We start from the raw sequence: 18,787 nt of genomic DNA, 5'->3' as shown, positions 1-18,787 counted from the left end.
AGAGTTATTTTACCAAAAGCTCCCTAATTGCCTTCGGTTCAGTACATAACAGCCAATCTAGTATAGCTAATCCCTTAGTAGGCTCAACGACAAACTGCTCTAAAAGTAGCCCAGGTAATACAATAGCTCAGCTCTTGCAGAGAGTGAAAATTAATATCAGACTGGAAATCATTGGTGTTAAGAAATGGTGATCCTTCAGGGACGAACCAGTAAAGCGGCAGATAGGTTCCCCTTACCAAATGTTCATGTTCATTGGAACATCAGATTCGATTTCAAAACCAGAATATTTCTCAACAGGAATTAAAGACTGCTCAGGTATACAGGAATATGGAGTTGAGAGTGCAGACAGATCACCTATAATTTTACCAAATTTTAGAACGGATTTAAAGGAATGAGTGGCCAACAGCTATTCCTGTTTCTGTGTATCATCAGATTTTCCGGAACATCCAAAATACTCAAATATTTTAAAGCATTATTTCACATATAAATTAAGAGCTTAATTAAGCTTAAACACTTTAAAGTTCAAAAACACTTAATTTTATAACACTTTCAAATACTTTTAAAGTATTAATTACTAAGCCAACTGGAGATTTCAAAAATACAAGAAACTTTTAGAAGGATGCACTTAAACAAATAAGCTCTTTAAACATTTTTTTAATTAACAAGCCTCTTCTTTGAACCTCTCCATGGTGTCTATTTCCATTCAAGTCAAAGAAAAGGAAAGTTTGCACTTCCTTGGACTTGGCACATGCACAATGTAAGCTTAGGCAGCTTAGCTCAAGATTCTTCTCCCAACTGAACTCCATAAGAGATCCTGTACTGGAATGGATACAGCAGCATACGAGAGAATGGATTTCTGACTTCCTATTGCTGCTGACACTTACTCAGTACTATATACAGGGTGGCGCAGTAGTCTAGCAGTTAGTGTAATGTTTTACACCACCGGTGATCAGAAACTGACTGAAAGGAGTTTGTACATTGTCCCTGTGACTGCATCAGTTTCGTCCGGGTGCTCCAGTTTCTTCCCACATTCCAAAAAAGAATGGGATAGGGTTAGAGGGCATGCTATTTTGGCAGCAGAAGCGTGGGAACCCTTGTTTGACATGGCTGTCAGCACATCCTCGTATTGTGTTGGTTGTTGATGAGAGTGACTCATTTCACTGTATATTTCACGTGACATGTGAGAAATAAAGCTAATCTTTATCTTTGATACCTCCGTAACTGAGCTGCAGTATAAAGACAATGCCTGATTTTTCACATAGGGAGACTGAACTCCAAACCTTTGACAACCTGAAGCACATCAAGGCATGAACCTTACACTCAACCCCTGCAAGACAGAAGTCTTCTACCAACTGCCCATCATACCACACTGTCTTTCAATTACAAAGTTCTCAGCTAGACTTGGGAAAGCATCAACCACTTCACACATCTCAGGAGTCATATCTCAACAAAAGCAGACATTGAGACTAAAACTCACAATCCCTTTTGTGTGCCAGTACAGTTTTACACTTAGGAAAGGGGTTATTGAAGATCATTATCTTAAACCTTGAGGAGTATTCATGGTGGAACAAGCAACAGTGTTCCTTTCTCCTCTAGATATACCTGAGATTTGGAATACATAAAACAGATAGCCGAAGATAAACAATTCTCAATACCAAGGAGGAGGAGGAGAAGAAGAAGAAGAAGAAGAAGAAGAAGAAGAAGAAGAAGAAGAAGAAGAAGAAGAAGAAGAAGAAGAAGAAGAAGAAGAAGAAGAAGAAGGAGAGGGAGGAAAAAGGACATACAGTATAAATTGTAGAAATCTTAGGAGAGTTGGTGTACAGAAAGACCTTAGGATGCAAGTCAATTGCTCCTTTGTAATAACACAGGTGAAGAATGTAGTAATAAAAGTATTTGGTATGCTCACCTTTGTAGGCCAAGGCACTGGAGGATAAAAGTTGGAATGTCATGCTACAGTTGTACAAAACTTTGGTTAGATTGCATTTAGATTTTTGTGCACAGTTGTATTCAAGGCATTATAAACAGGATAGAGTAACGATTGAGAGAGTGCAGACAGTACTACCATCTGGATGTTACCTGACATGGATGAAAAGACTGGACAGGCTGTGTTTATTTTCATTGGAATATAGGAGGCTAAGGAGTGACCTTTTAAAGGTTTAGAAAAATTATGAGAGGCATTGACAGGATAAATGGAATTTTTCCCAAGGGCAGAAGAGTCTAAAACTAGTGGACATATTTGAGATGAGAGAAAAGAATTTTCAAAGTTCAAAGTAAATTTATTATCAAAGTAGTACATATATGTCAACATGAGGTCCATTTTCTTGCAGACATACTCAATAAATCCATAATGGAATAATAACCAAATAGAATCAATGAACCACCACACTGACTTGAGCATTCAACCAGAGTGTAAAAGACAACAAACTGTGCAAATGCAGAAAGAAAGAAATCATAATAATAAATAAATAAGCAATAAATATCAAGAAAATAAAATGAAGAGTCCTTGAGAGGGATTTCATAGGTTGTGGGAGTATTTCAATGATAGGGCAGGTGAAGTTGAGTGAAGTTATCCCATTTGGTTCAAGAGCCTGATGGATGAATTGCAATAACAGTTCCTGAACCTGGTGGTGTGAGTCTTGAGGCTCCTGTACCTTCTAACTGATGGCAGCAGTGAAAAGAGAGCATGTGCTGGGTGGTGGGGGTGGAATACCTGATGATGGATGCTGCTTTCCGGTGACGGTGTTTTGTGTGGATGTGGTCAATGGTAGGGAGGCCTTTACCCATGATGGACTGGTCTAGATTTAAAGTTGCTGACTCACTCCACTTCCGATCCTCCGATGAGGATTGGCTTGTGGAGCACTGCTTTCCTCCTCCTGAAGTTAATAATCAGCTCTTTGGTCTTGCTGATATTGAGTAAGAGGTTGTTGCTATGGCACCAGATTTACAATCTCCCTCCTAATTACTTATTCATCACTGCTTTCAGTTTAACCAACAACAGTGGTGTCATCAGCAAACTAGAATATGGTATTGGAGCTGTGTTTAGCCAAACACTTGTAAGTGTGAAGCGAGTAGTGTTGGAACTAAGCACACGGACTTGTGGCACACCTGCGCTGATGGAGACTGAGGAGGAGAAATTGTTATCAATCTGATCTGTGGGGTCTGTGCGAGAGAGAGAGAGAGAGAGAGAGAGAGAGAGAGAAAGAGGAAGGAAGGAAGGAGTGGGAAAGGAGAGGAGAGCAGGAGATAGAACAGTACAGCATGTCTTGCGTCACAAACCACTTTTAAGCTATCTCTCTGTTCGGCTTAAAGCTATGCCCTCTAGTAATTGACTTTTCCGTCCTGAGAAAAAAGACTCTGAGAATCTCGACCATCTATGCTTCTCAATATTTTATGTACATTTATCTCGTCTACCCTCAGCTTCCGCCACTAAAGGAAAAGAAATGCAAACTTTTCTGACCTCTCCTTTAAGCTAATATGCTCCAATCCAGGCAAAATCCTGGTTAACTAGTTCTCATTTCCAAATCCTGCACATCCTTTCTGTAATGAGGCAACAAGGCACACAATACTCCAAACATAGCTAACTTAAGTTTTATACAGCTCTGACAGGAGATACAGAAGCCTGAAGGTAGTTCAGCAACAAGTACTTTCCTACAACCATCAGGTTTGTGAACCATGCTGTACAACCCTACTCCTACCTCGGCAACAGAACATTACAGACCACCTGTCCCACTACACTAAACACTTCTCTGATTGTGTTTTTACAATAATGTCTTGCATGTCACTCTTTCTTTCCTGTCTTGTATAATTTCTCCACCCTGTTTGCTTGTGCTGCCACTTTCAAGGAGTAATGGCAGAAGAGGAAGTATAACAATGGTGAATAATAATATTAGTATAATAATAGTTTTGATATCCTTACACTGGCCATATGCTCTTTCAGATTAGCCCTAGCTGATTCTGGTGAATCGAGAGATTTGAAATCTGGAGAATGAAGAATACTGAAAAAGAGAAATCATTCTCCAAGATGTAATACTGTATGTATACCTAGTGATTCAGTAAATTTTAATTGGGGCCTTGAAAGAAATGAAATAGGTAAATATTGTTACATAGGTCACAGTTTCTTCCTTGATCCATGCTAAACAAGCACAAAATCATAGAAACATTTCACTTCTAAATAAATCAGTCATAAATCATTAAATTCATTTATGGAAAAATATCTGATAAGGCATTCTTGATGAATATGTGCGTGAGTCATCCAGGCCTTCTGAGGTTATGTGATTAACCATGCCTTATTGTTTATTCAGGAATGTATACGTATATATATATGAGTCTTGTTCAAAGCCTTACATGATTCAGAAGATTCCAATGCTGACCCTTGTTTTTAAAAAGTTTGCTTATCCTACATATATGTCTTTTAAAGATAGATTTAAGCAAGCAAGCAGCATCCCCCACAATGCTATGATGATACTGCAATCAATTAGATCCTTTTCTTGGACACTTCTTGCTCTAGTTGCATCTGTAAGCTTTTTCTTCCAAAAGATTACCCTAGCATAAACTGGCAATTTGCCTTTGAAAGTTATGCATCCATTATTTTTTTGGTAATCACATGGAGCAAAAATACAACTGAAAATGCTAACTTACATCTTAATTCTATCTTATGATTCTGGTCCTTGATCTTGGTCAACTTGTAAATTATGGTTTCAATTGAGAAGGGCAAACGGCAAGGTTGAGCCATGGGCTGAACACCGGCTTATCTATGGGTATGGGACCCTGGTAAATTTAATACCAGGGACTCATTCACACATTAAGTTTTGGTGTTCCCCACATATTCAGCTGAATTTACAATCTGAAGAAAACAGTCATGAACCAGTGGAAATGGCGTTTGGAAGACAGAAGGCATTTAGGAACAGTCTTGTCCCCTCAAAGGGAAAAACAGATGAGTCCCTCAGTGTGTGTAATCAGGAGTAAGTGCAGATTCTATCATGATCAGAGAACTGGCTCATATGGAGTTGAAAAGAAACACATTTTCAAAACTTGTCGTGGAGCTTCGTGTCCATTTGTCTCCAGTCACCAAGATTTCGATGAAGGGCAGCAGTGAATATGGCACTCATCTTAGCTTTCTGTTAATATTATGTTGTGAAGTCAATAACAACAATTGGCAACAATTTTTGCAGCTTTGCCAGGGCACCATTGCTCAGTACAAGAGGACATGGCTTTAAGGTAAGGGGGTGGAAAGTTCAAGGGGGATATTAGAGGAAGGTTTTTCACTCAGAGAGTGGTTGGTGCGTGGAATGCACTGCCTGAGTCAGTGTTGGAGGCAGATACACTAGTGAAATTTAGGAGACTACTGGACAGGTATATGGAGGAATTTAAGGTGGAGGGTTATATGGGAGGCAGGGTTTAAGGGTCAGCACAACATTGTGGGCCGAAGGGCCTGTACTGTGCTGTATTATTCTATGTTCTATGTTAAACAGGCTCCAACCTATATAACAAATGTCATAGCTAGGTCCTATTTGCTGCTCTTATTACAGAATGTGGAAACTCAGTAGGTTATGGCAGGATTTCGAGTTTCTGGATTGTAACTCATGATCTGGTCCTTTGTATTCAAAACCTGCTGAGAATGGAGAGGTGAAGAAGTTTGAAGTCCATGTACCATCAAGTGGCAGAATGAAAATAACATGCCAAAAATTCTTTGACTATGTGGCTGAGCTCCCCTTTGATTTGCAAAGGTCAAGAATATTTTAACTTATGTTGTCCCTGAGATTGAAGTTTAGCTTTATTTTTACAGTAAATCAAACAGTCATGCCATACCATGAAGATATCCAAGGTTTAACACTGAGCTTTAGAACTGAATGAGCAGTTATACCTTTGTACAGTCCCCTGTGACAAATAGTTTATTAAGTATCAACTTTACCACCAACCTTGTGACCAGAAAGTTGCCTTTACAACTGCCGGCAAGGAAAGCAAAATCTATTTATCACAAATATGGCAAAAGAAACCTAATTTAGTGCGTAGAAGTTGTTTTTCAATTCTCAAAATAACACCTACAGGTCCACCCAAGATAAATGGTTGTCCTACTCAAAAAAATAACAAACTGAAATATAAATAAGAACTTTGAAATGATTCGATTCATATACATTTTCACTAGGTTCCTTCAAACTCTTACCAGTGATGCTTATGATATCAATCAATCAATCAATCAATCTTCCATTACTAGATATGAATCTTAATTTAGAATTGCTATCAGTCAAAATAATAGACCAAGCTTTTCTCCCCCCAGATAGATTCCTGACAGTAGCAAATGAAGCAAATGTTTTAAAGTTACAATCAGAGTTCTAATGGTAACTCCAGAGTTAATTATATATTTGCCCAAATACTATATCTTTAAGGAATGAGTCAAGAACACTATTATTCATTGAGTAATTAAGTGCTATGTGCTGAAATGGAATAAATACTATTGCTGCAAAAAGAATGCTGTTGTCCATGGCAAATGGAAAGAGTGAGAAGCTTAAAGAACCTGGGTATCGATACTTCTGAGGATCTAGCCTGGACCCAACATATCGATGCAAAGAAGGCACAACAGCAGCTATATTTCATTAGGAGTTTGAGGAGATTTGAAATGTCATCAAAGATGCTCGCAGATTTCTACATTTGTACTGTGGAGAGCATTCTAACTGGCAGCATCACCATCTGGTACTGGGTGGGGCGGGGGGTGGGAGGAACAGTGTGTCTACGGCATAATATTGAAATAATGTAGAAAGTTGTAAACTCAGTCAGCTCCAAAATGGACACTCACCTCTGCAGCATACAGAACATCTTCAAGGAGCGATGCCCCAAAAAGGAAGCATCCATCATTAAGGGCTCTCATCACTCAGGTGGTGCCTAGTTCTAATTGCTACCATCAGGAAGGAGGTGCAGAAGCCTGAAGGCACACACTCAGCAATTCAGGAACAGCTTCTTCCCCTCTGCATCCGATTTCTGAACCCATGAACACTACCTCACTATTTTTTTATTTCTATTTTTATACTACTTATTTAATTTAACTATTTAATATATACATAATTACTATAGATCACGTTTTTTTCTATTATTCTGTTTGGTTTTTTACTGCTGCTGCAAAGACAACAAATTTCATGACATATGCCTGTGATATTAAACCTGATTCTGATAATTGCCTTAGATATTATTTAGTGATTGAAGTAATAAAATTACTGGTAGGTGATTGATACAATGTGATTCACCAGGTAGTATCTGAGCAGGTGGGATGTGACTTCTGAAGATTGCTCATAGATCTTGACCACATGTCTCCTCCTGCTGCTAGATTAGAATTTGTGAGAACTCTTTCTGTTTCCCTGCTGATGGAGGACATTTCCACATTATCCAGCAAGGCATAAAACAGCAACTTATAGAATAAACTGCTCTAAACCACTCACCAGATTGGACTTGTGGTAATGGACTTAAGTAATTGCATTGCTGTTGATGCTATCTGGTCACAGGCAACATAAACTTGGGAGCAAGCAGTTGCTGATAAACTATACATTATGATCCCATTTTCCAGCACTAACACATTTTGCCTTTTGAGTCAATAATGATCCAAAACAAATCACTTTCTGCAAGCTGTGGATGGTGTAATGTGCTGTGAGAGGAACAGTGAGAGATTTGGTTGAAAAGAACAAGACAATGGAAAAAGAGCACAACAAGAATCATGGATGGAATTGTTGTCAACCAATCAAACAAAAAGGTGAAGCAAAGATGTTGGGGAAAAGGATGGGGAAAACGGCTTGAAAGTATAGGTAACCAAAGCAGATGAGGGAAGAGCACAGCAAATTGTGCAATGATTTATGTCACTGGAATGCTTTTAGGTTGCAGTTTGACCTGTGGAGACAACTTCAACATGTTGTGTTGTGAACTATAAATAACTAGATGTCAATATCTTCCTGCTAGCTTCTCCATTAAATGGTTCATCAATTGTATTTATTGGTTCATTGCTCAGTCAAACTGCACATGTTAATATTGTCCTTAAATTGCTCCAGGCACTAAGTAACTTTTCTTAACTTTGTTCATTATTGAGTAAAGGCCGGCAAAGGTAGTCCATTTGGAACATTGAATATGATGATAGAACTGATCAGCTATATGCTCTGCTCAACAACAGCCACAGACACAGTAGAGAGAATTTCAAATGTAAGAGCACATAGGTTTGGGAATGGGCCAGGGGTTAAAACTGAGGAAGCTGAAAACATATTAGAAAGTTGGCTATAACCCGCCAACTTCCAAATTTAACTGGAGCATGTTAGGCTGCAAGCCAACAATATCCTCAGGAGAGGCGATTTGTCAATTTCAAGGTTAACCGCTCAATTACAGTGATGTTAAAATTGCTACTGCAATTTATTTGTGGGTCTGTGGGCTTGTCAGACTTTCTGAAACTGTCTAATAAAAGCAAGCCAAGAACAAAGTAGCAGATGAGGGGGCTGGCAATACAACATTAAATGCCAACATCTCACTTCTACTTTTGCCTGCTTGTGCAACAGGTTTTCCTCACGGTGCTAATGTAAGAGGCTGCTGTGACTATATTGGAGACCTCATCTACACTTTACTGGTCTGTACCAACTGTTTCACTCTTTGAACTTTGATGTATAAGATCAGGATGGGTATCAGATTAACTGTGCTTGATCAGGCTGCAGATGAGAGCCAAGGTAACTAATATCAGCCAGATCATGGGGAGCAGCTCCAGCCTACTGTTCACAGATCTGCTGCTCTAGAAGAGGCAATCAGCAAAGATGTGAGGCCATGGGAGGCTATAAACCATCCGCAAGGTTTGCAAGCATAGGAGAAATATTTTTGACATGTTGGTATTCATTGATTCAAGGGGTTCACATCAAGTACTGGAAGACAAAGGAACAAGCCACATGCACTTTATACTCTGTACACCCAATACCATGTATAGACATTAACACTATATTTTAATTCTTTTTTTCTGCCATCACCTTCAAATTTATGTTCCTTTTCATGCGACTTGTCCATAAACTTTTTTTTCCTAATCTTTTCTGCTTTCAGTTTTACTTTGCATTTTTTATTAGACTTTTTCATGGCCCATTTTAGTCCTACATTTACATATTCCTTTAGTAAAGTTAATGCCTCTGTTTTAAGTTGGAGGTTTAATCTCCCAATATATCCATACATTTTATGCAAAATATCATTGCTGTGCTCTGCTCTATTTGAATAAAAATTAAAAATTTATTAATTTTTCTCATGAGTGACCAATCTGCAAAATCAAATTATGTTGAAAAGGCATGTGTCTATTGTTAGCAGAGGCAAAATCATGGGAATATGCAAGGTAAACTGTATCTAATGGTATAATGATAAATACCTGAACAACAAATTATCCTGTTTTGATCCGCACAGTTCCTGAAGTTATCTTCCTATGATTACAGAATTATATGAATAAAATACAGACTGACCACTCAGAGTTTATTGCTAGAGGATACAAAGAAACACAGTATTATCATGTGTAGTCAAAGCGTAAAGTTAAAAGTTAACTTTAACTTACAGCCCTGAGCTTCTCTCACTGTGGGCATACTTAGCAAATTTATAGAACAGTAACCATAAACTGGATCAATGAACAAGAAACTGTGCAAGTGCAAAGATAAATAAATAGCAATAAATAATGGGAGCATGAAATAACAAGATAAAAAGTCCTTAAAGTGAGACCATCAGTTGTGGGAAGATCAGAAATAGAATGAGTGTCATCAACACACACAGAATGCTGGTGGAACGCAGCAGGTCAGGCAGCATCTGTAGGGAGAAGCGCTACCAACATTTTGGGCCGAGACCCTTTGTCAGAGTCCTGACAAAGGGTCTCGGCCCGAAACGTTGACAGCACTTCTCCCTATAGATGCTGCCTAGCCTGCTGTGTTCTACCAGCATTTTGTGTGTTCTTAGTCCTGACGAAGGGTCTCGGCCCGAAACATTGACAGCACTTCTCCCTATAGATGCTGCCTAGCCTGCTGTGTTCTACCAGCATTTTGTGTGTTCTTAGTCCTGACGAAGGGTCTCGGCCCAAAACGTTGACAGCACTTCTCCCTATAGATGCTGCCTGACCTGCTGCATTCCACCAGCATTTTGTGTGTGTTGCTTGAATTTCCAGCATCTGCAGATTTCCTCGTGCTTGCCTCATGAGTGTCATCATCCCCTTTTGTTCAAGCGCCTGATGGTTGAGGGGTAGTAGCTGCTCTTAAACCTGGTACTGCGGGTCCTGAGGCACATATACAGTACAAAATACAAAAAACCCTAATACAAAATGATTTGTTGAATCCTAACATGCATTTCTTTTAAATGAAAGTACTGCATCTACACCAGAACCTTACTAAATCTTAATTAAAGTCCATGTGCATGATAAGCACACATTGAGGGCATACAACAGCAACTGAAGAGCAAATTTAATTTGAAGTGATGTGTCTGAGTTACCTCAAACTTACAATCTTGTTTCAGGGATTAAATAGCACCTTCCATTCCAATTCCAGATCATTGATTGTTTTGTTTTGGAAGATGGGATCATGACATTCTGTTTTTTCTTAGTGCTACAATGAACAAAATTAACTTTACCAAAAAGTGGTTGCACATTCAGGTAAATCACACCAATCCTGATTTTGGACTGGGCATTTTCATCTGTGATCTTAGGGTACCCTGCCCATTTCCTAGATGATGATGTCACGAATCAATAAATTGGAATTCAAGTCTTCACATTACAAGCACTTCAGAACATGAAACAGCATTGTACTACATAAATTAAAGGGCAATGGTCAGTTTTCCTGAACTGTCTTTGCATTACTAACATCCATTATTAACTAACTTTTCCCATGTTGCACTAAGTCAGGGGTAAATGACTGCAACTCAAGAAGTTTTGGTTCTCTGCTGAGGAGCTGGAATCTCAGTTATAGACATGGCAGAGCATCAGGGAGAGAGAAAGTCAACTAAATCAGAATCAGGTTTATTATCTCTCATGTATATCATGAAATCTGTTGTTTTGTGGCAAGAGTACAATGAAAGATGTGAAGTGGCATTTAGAAGGAGAAGAAGCTGTTCTTAAAATGTTGAGTGTAGGTCTTCAGATTTATTTTGTCCCATTTGCTCCAAGCAGTGACACCTCTTAAAATTAAAATTGACATGTGTTCAAGTACATGAGAGTGTCGTAGCAAGAAAATCAGATTTAAGAGACAGTATTGAAGGAGCCTGCAGCCATGCAAGGGGGAACAAGTAAACTGACTGGTGCATTATTACAGTGCAGAAAAATGTTCATGTTAAAAGTTTATGTGTAGCTGGATACAGCCTAGTTGGTGAGGTAGATGATACCTCTGCAGTCAAGATAAAGAGACTCAACAGGCTCTGGCCCCTACCCAGTGCCTGGTCAGGGACATCTCCTTCAGGATGGAAAGGAACTGGAAATAAGAAGGGAAGTTGTCGGAGCCCACATAGGTACCAAAATAGGTAGAATAAAAGAAGAGTTTCTGATGAGAACATTTGAACAAATTAGGACTAAACTGAAAGAAAACTACAAAGGTATATTTATAAACTAGTATCCAAGCCAGCAACAAACTGGTTACATATTAAACAGAGGACATCGCTCTTCTTTACTCTCAATCCTGAGACAAGGTCTCAGAATGTCAACATTTTCCTTCCTTTCACCAATGCTGCTCAACCTGCTGTGTTCTTCCAGAAGATTGTGCGTTGCTCCAGATTCCAACATCTGCAATTTCCTGTGTCTCCAGAACTAATCAGATCAGGGAAATTAATGCACGGGTGGGAGAAGTAGGTTTTGATTCATGCCTGCCAGCATCAAGAGACAGGAAAGAGGAATTGTTTCGTTAGGAGATGTCTACACCTGAACCACTCTGGAACCAGAGTTCAAGCGTACTGAATAACCTGGGATGTAAAATGAGATTTCAATAAGGTAGAAGGGTTAAGGTCTCAGTGAGAGTAAATCTAGTTGCTGAAGAGGCACAACAAGAAAGCAGAGCAGGAAAATGATTAGATAAGGTTTTGTCAGTCCAAGACAGTGCATACAAGTAACAAAATACATTAACATTTATGGTCAGGGAAAGAACAAATGGCAGTATATTAAATAATAATAATAAAATATAAATATGTTAACCTTTCTGGAAAACCAGATAATCTTAAGGTGCTGTATGTAATAGCATAGATCATTCAGGAAAAGGTAGAAGAATTAACTTTGTAAGTAGGGGTGTAAATTGATTTGATGAGACCAAAATTTCATCATTCACTAACAATAAACTCCACCAACACACACACACACACACACACACACACACACACACACACACACACACACACACACACACACACACACACACACACACACACACACACACACACCAGAGGCTGGGGGGAGGGGGGGTTATTGATTGTTAGCGAGTGATTAAATCAGTGAGGAAGGTTTTTAGTTCAGAAATACCTGATCAGTCTGGATACACTTGAAAGCATCAAGGTGTGTGAGATATCGATGCAAGTTTTGTGTGGGCCTCCTGCTAATGTAAAGGATGATGCCATGTGAGAAATGAAAACCCACACACTCCTACAGCTTGCTTAAGTGTACTTCCTTCTAAGTTGCTTCATTATATGGACTCCATTTCATTCTACCAACTATTTAACTTTGTTGTATTTACCTCAATGATGGGACTTACTTCTTTCTTTCTGCAGCATGGATTCCCTCTACTATGCTGGGCAGAGCTCTAGATCATACGCCATCTATAACCCACACCTCTGCTTTCAACCCCTGCCCTCCTGGGCAATTTTCCTGGACATGATATTCTGCTCCTCTAGCCTCTGTATTCAGTAGATTGTCCTTCATAATTTCCACTAGTTCTGAAGTGATTCCCCCATCAACCAGATTCTCTGTCCAGCCCCTGTCTGCTCCTCATTCCATTCAATGAATTTCCATTTTCCAGCATTTTCCCATGCAATTACAAGAGATGCAATGTCCATCTATTCAGCTGACACATACACACTACCAGGGCCCAAACACCCTTTCCTGGTGAAACAGTGGTTCCCTTAACATTATTCTAATCCATTGCATTGCATTCGGCATTCAGAGAGTGGCCATCTCCAAACTGGAGAAACAAAAAGCAGGTTGAGTGATTGCTTTGCGAGGCATTTATACTCAGGCTTCAGGGACGACTCTGAGATTTAATTTAATTGAACTTTAATTCTTCATCTGATTCTCACTCTGTGTGCAGCAGCAGTGATGCCAATGGCACTGTGACCAGCTCTGAAGCCCAGGCAGGGCAATAGTGATAGGAGACTCAATAATTAGGGGGACCGAGAGGAGATTCTCTGGCTGTGAAACACAAGCAATTCTCTTGAGGGGGAGGATGAGCAGCCAGGGGCAATGAGACAGGTAGAAAGGGGAAAGAGATGCTGGAAATGAATACAGGGAGTTCAGAAAGAGGCAGAAGAGCAGGATCTCCAAGGTAGTCATTTCTGGATAACTCCCAGTGCCAGCTGCTAATCAGGGCGGAAACAGGATGATTTGGCAGATGAATGAGTGGCTGAGGAACTGGTGCACGGGGCAGGGCTTCAGGTTTTTAGATCATTGGAACTTTTTCTAGGGCAGGTGTGACCTGCACAAGAGGGATAAAATGAAGGGAAACCAATATCCTGACCAGGAAGTTTGCTAAAGCTACGTGAGAGAAAGAATCTATTCCTTTCCCTGTGTATATGATGGATAAACTCTTCTTGTGCTTCCTGCTGGGTTCGTATCGATTTTAACTGGTGTTTTGATGACAAACTCTGCCATCTTCATCAGTGAAGAAGCCAGGGTATGTCTAGTCTAGTATTTATATCCCTGCTGTCCGTCCCTCCTGATTAGTGAGTCCTCATACAACCAGATTTCCACTGTCCCACCTTGTTTACCATTGAATTCCAGTTCTTACTGAGAGAGGGACCTTCATCTTTGTTAAAACTATTTTCCTCTTGATTATTCCAATGGCTTCCTTCGCTAGGCAGTTCCAAAAGTTATTGGTGTGGTACAATAGTTTTCTTAGGAAATAAGACAATTACACATGATGTTCCTACAGAATGGCTACAAGGTGAAATAAATCAATTGGGCCTTAAAAGGCTGACAGAAAGACCAGGAAAGCTAAGAAGGAGGATCTTATTACTACCATCTGTCTTCACTATACTTCCATGGTTTGTGGAAAGATCACCTGGATCCTGAAGAATTACCAGATTAATACCATCCACAAACACATAAGGAAGCTCAAGTCACAGCTTATACGGGTCAATAATGACCTGGAACTCAGGACACCTGGTGTTTACAGGATTCCCTGTGAATGTGGAGCAGCGTGTATCGGCCAGATGGGACACATGGTGGAAACTCACATCAGGGAGCAAAGGAGGTGTATCTGTTTGCATTACCTGGAGAAACCGACGGTAGCAGAACACAGCTTTTGCAATAGCCATAAGATTGACTTCAACAGCACAGAACTATTGTTCCGTACCAATGTCATGGTCCAGACTGGTTCCCCTTTAAATTTAGTTAGGTTGCGATCTGGACCATTGACGCCTTGTTCCCTTCTAATTCCGTTTCACACATCCCTTGAGCTTGGCAATCAAGATAATCTACCCTCGACCCGAACCGGCAGTTTATAAGCCCCTGGCTTTAGCCGTTCGGGGCGAGAATGTTAAGAAGCCTTCGCAAGTCACCACCGCCGCTACGACAAGCCAAAGCGATCCAGCCCGCATCGGAATACCAGCAATTCACCTTCCGTCACCAGAGTGATCCAGCCCGCATCGGAGTACCAGCAATTAGCCTTTCGTCAACAGAGTGGGTCCGGGCAAGGTCAATCTACCAGGGGTGAGTTGAAGGCGGAGTCCTGACTCGACATTTATGCCCCCTGTCCGTGTCTACCCCTCGAAGAGTCCCGGCTCGGTGCCTGAGCTGAAGGCAGAGTCCTGACTCGACGTTCATGCCCCTTGTCCGTGTTTACCCATTGAAGAGTCCTGGCTCTGTGCCTGAGTTGAAGGCAGATTCCTGGTTTGACATTCATGCCCAGCGTCTGTGACTACTCCCCGAAGAAGAGTCCCAACTCGATGCCTGATCTGGAGGAGGAGTCTTGGTTCAAGATTCCTTGTCCTGTGTTTTGGTGTCCACGTTTCTGGCTGCAGCGATCCATGGTATCTGTGTCTGGCGGCGGTGAATCAAGGTCCCAGTCTCCAAGTCCAAGGTCCGCGGCTATCCATGTTCCCCCTGTACCAGTCATGGCCGCAGCGATCCTTGTCCCTAGTTCCCTAGTCTAAGGTTCGTGTTCCTCTTTGTCCTCCTTGATTTCCCGATCTCCTGTGTAGCGAGTAATAAACGCTATTTTATTGTACTTAAGAAAGACGTGTTTGTGTCCTACTTGTGGGTCCTCTCCCAGCACCGTTGTCCCCACCTCCTGGACAGAACACTCGTCAAACAAGAACCCAGCAGACACAAATACTATTTTTTGTCCCGAACTCTCGCTAGCCAGCGTTCAGCACAGTTTTTAACTTAAAAATTCATGAAAGAGTCTCGGAGTCTGTTACCCTTTTAGTAGGAATTGGGTCAAGGTTTTACTGTTCTGTTTTTGCCCGCTGGACCAAGCCCCCCCCCCCCCCACCCACCCGAGTGAGTGATTGATAAAATGGGCGAACATGTTGGTCGCCTGGAGGTGACCACTGGGGAGGGGGTACTGTCATGGTCCAGATCGGTTCCCCTTTAAACTTAGTTAGGTTGCGATCTGGATCATTGACGCCTTGTTCCCTTCTAATTCCATTTCACGCATCCCTTGAGCTTGGCTATCAAGGTAATCTACCCTCGACCCAAACTGGCAGCTTGTAAACCCCCGGCTTTAGCCGTTCAGGGCGAGAGTTAACAATTTTCACAAGTCGCCACCGCCGCTATGACAACCCAAAGCGATCCAGCCCGCATCGGAGTACCAGCAAATTCGCCTTCCGTCGCCAGAGTGGGTCCGGGCAAGGTCAATCTACCAGGGGTGAGTTGAAGGCAGAGTCCTGACTCGACGCTTATGCCCATTGTCTGTGTCTACCCCCTGAAGAAGAGTCCCAGCTCTGTGCCTGATCTGGAGGAGGAGTCTTAGTTCAAGATTCCTTGTCCTGTGTTTTGGTGTCCACATTTCTGGCTGCAGCGATCCATGGTATCCAAGTGTCTGGCGGCTGTGAATCAAGGTCCGAGTCCAAGGGCCGCGGCTGTCCATGTTCCCCCAGTCCGAGTCCAAGGGCCGCGGCGATCCTAGTCCCTAGTCCGAGGTTCGTGTTCATCTTTGTCCTCGATTTCCCGATCTTCTGTGTAGTGAGTAATAAACGCTATTTTATTGTACCTAAGAAAGATGTGTTTGTGTCCTGCTTGTGGGTCCTCTCCCAGCACCCTTCTCCCCACCTCGTGACAACCAAAGACTTTTGGGACTGCCTTGTGAAGGAAGCCATTGAAATAAAATTAGGGGAAAAGAACTTTAACAAAGACGAAGGTCTCCAAGTAAGAACTGGAATTCAATTGGAAACAAGGTGGGACAGTGGAAACCTGATTGGATGAGGACTAACCAATCAGGAGAGATGGACTTTGGGGGTATATATACACTACTGGACTAGACATACCCAGGCATCATCCCTGATAAAGATGGCAGAGTTTGTCAGTTAAAATTGATACTTTTACCTTGGCTGGAAGCCTGAGAAGAATTTGTTCCTACAGTTTTCACTAGTTTGACAAGAGGATGGGAACCAGAGGACCAGGTTAGGAGGTGGAGGGATGGAAAGGAAGGTAGATGTCAGGGCCAGTAAAAACATGCCAGAAGAAAATAATAGATATGATGGGATGGATAGTTTGAAGTATGTGTATTATGGGTAAAAGTGATGAACTTAGAGCATGGATCATTACGTGGAACGATGATTTTGCAGCTATTACAGAGACATGGTGGAGAGTGGGACAGGAATGTTTGTTTAATGTCTCCAAGTTTTGATCTTTTAGAAAAGATAGAGGAAGGTAAAACAGGTGTTGGAGCTGAAATACATTTAATGGACAATATCACAGCTGCATTCAAAAGGGACGTAATGGTGGGCTCATCCACTGAGTCAATACGGGTAGAACTCAAAGATAGGATGGGTGCAATCACTCTGATGGGATTGTAGTACAGATCCCCCAAAGCCACCAGGACATTGAGGAACAGATATTCAAAGGATACAAAGTACATTTATTATCAAAGTATGTATGCAGTATACAACCTGACTTTCATCTTCTCTACAGACAGCCAGGAAACAAAGAAAACCATGGAACCCATTCAAAGAAAGATATCAAACTCCTACCCATGTGCAAAACACATCATGCAAATGACAACAAAAACGAATGAGTGAAAACAAAGTAAAACAAGAAATTGAAAGTGTGCATGTTCAGTTCAGTGTTTATTATCTGCAGGCTGCCCCAATTCTAAGTTGCCCGAAATAGCAAAAAACAACAGTAAGAGAAGCAACAAGAAACTACAGTCTAATCCAAAAACCTCAGACCCAGAATTGTGGTACCATCCTCTGATGGCATCGAGAGAGAGAGAACATTCAAATGCACGTGTCTTCCCTCGGGAGCAGAGAGTGAGAGAGGCCGTCATAAGCAGACACCTTCCTCTGCCAGTGGCGAGCAAGACACTCATAGACGGCGCTGAACACTCGCTCGCCTGCCACGTTCGCTTCAATGGACTCAATGTTTCTCAATGCTGTATTCAGCAAGATCAATGAGAAATGGAGTTGATCGTGGGCTTGCGCCCGTTTCTGGGCTTCTTGGCCTTGAGGCCGCTCGCCTCCAGTCACCTTCTCCGAGACAGCAAAGCACCTTGTCAAGCTCAATTAGCCTGAAAGCAGACATCAAACTGTCAATCACAGGCTCCAACAGTACCAGAAACACATTCAAAAGAAAAACAAGATGTAAAAGAAAAAACAATTTCATGGACCATCTGGAGACTGTCACCCATGGTAGCACTTTTCACAGGCAGAGTAAGAAGAAAGGTATAAAATTAAAAAGTTGTTGACGGGGGGACTTCAACTTCCTGAATATAAACTGGAACCTTGTGCAGGAGGCTTAAATTAGGCAGAATCTGATAGGTGCATCCAGGAGGGTTACTTAAATCAATAGATAGTCTGATCAGATGAGGGGCTGTACTGCACCTGATGTTCAGTAATGAGCCTGACCACATGACTGACCTTCCTGTGGGTAAGCAGTTAGTGACCACAACTCCTTGGGTTTGAGGATAGCTGTAGATGAAGAAAAGTATGCATCTTACTGGGGCGTTTTAAATTGGAGAAGGGCAAGTTACAAGAACATTAGGTAGAAACCAGGGAGAGTTGATTGGGAACAGCTGTTTGAGCAAATCCACATCCAACGTGTAGTGGGTGTGTAAAGACTGTTCTAGTCAGAAGGAAGAACAAGAATGGCATGGAAAGAAAGCCTTTGATGTTGGAGTTGGTGAATTTAGTCAAGAAGAAAAAGAAAATGTATGCAAAGCTTAGGAAGCTAGTCAAAGAGCCCTTGAGGATTATAAAAAAGCCAGAATGGAACTCGAGGGGAATTAGGAAAGCCAGGAAGGACCATGAAAACTCTTTGGAAAATAGGATTAAAGAGAATTGCAAGGCATTCTATAGATATACCAAGAGCAAGAGGATAACCAGGAAGATGGTAGGATCTCTCGAGGATAAAAGGGGGAATGTTTGCTTGGATGTGGAGAATGTGGATAAGGTCCTTAAAGAGTATAACATC

Source organism: Hemitrygon akajei, chromosome 3, assembly GCF_048418815.1.
Source record: "Hemitrygon akajei chromosome 3, sHemAka1.3, whole genome shotgun sequence".
Taxonomy (NCBI): Eukaryota; Metazoa; Chordata; class Chondrichthyes; order Myliobatiformes; family Dasyatidae; genus Hemitrygon; species Hemitrygon akajei.
Note: the sequence above shows the minus strand (reverse complement) of the source record.